General features: G+C 39.1%; 1 non-coding gene across 1 annotated transcript; it reads left to right on the top strand.

Moving 5' to 3' along the window:
* The first annotated feature begins 416 nt into the window (after positions 1 to 416).
* LOC140852690 (small nucleolar RNA R71) lies at positions 417 to 523 on the top strand. Its single transcript, XR_012135592.1, has one exon. It is a non-coding gene; the product is annotated as a small nucleolar RNA R71 (small nucleolar RNA).
* Positions 524 to 800: the final 277 nt, after the last annotated feature.

Here is an 800-nt window from a genome sequence, read left to right on the forward strand (position 1 = left end):
GGATTGTTCAATGGTCCTTGATAGGTGGCATTCACCTGTGCACACTCATTCGAGTAGGAACATTCTTCTAAGACATGGTCTGGTGCATTGCACCCTTTACACATGGGTGCAGATATTTGATTTACATTGGCTGGTCTCTGTAATTCTAAGGCTTCCAATCTACGTGTTAAGGTTGCAATCTTGCCTCTGATGCTAGGGTTGGTTGAATTTGATGCATTCCTCCTCTTGAAGGTGTAGCTTTATCAGGTTCCCTAGTTGTTTCCCACTGTAAATTTTTCTCGGCTAGGTCTTCTAAGAATTGCCAAGCTTCAGTAGTTTCTTTGTCCATAAATTGGCCTTGGCACATGGACTCTAGCATGGTTCTTGAGTTTGAATCTAACCCCTCATAGATGATCTGGCATAGTCTCCAAGTTTCTATTCCATGGTGTGGGCATTGGGTCAAAAGATTCTTGAAACGATCAAAGTACTTCCAAAATGATTCACCAGCTAGTTGGTAAAATTGATTTATTTCATTCCTAATCCTAGCTGTTTTATGATGGGGAAATACTTTTTCAAAATATTCTCACAAAGCCCTCCCAGGTAGTGACAGAATGGTTTGGCAGACTATAAAGCCACTTCTTAGCATTATCCTTAAGGGCAAAGTTGATTAATCTAAGTTTGACCTCATCCTCTGTTAATTGCAGTTTCATGGTTGCACATACCTCCTCAAATTCTCTAATAAATATATAAGCATCCTCTAATCCTGTGAATTTTGGAAGCATATTTATGATTTGAGGTTTGATTTCAAAATTGTTAGCTGT

This window comes from Elaeis guineensis, chromosome 11, assembly GCF_000442705.2.
Source record: "Elaeis guineensis isolate ETL-2024a chromosome 11, EG11, whole genome shotgun sequence".
NCBI lineage: Eukaryota > Viridiplantae > Streptophyta > Magnoliopsida > Arecales > Arecaceae > Elaeis > Elaeis guineensis.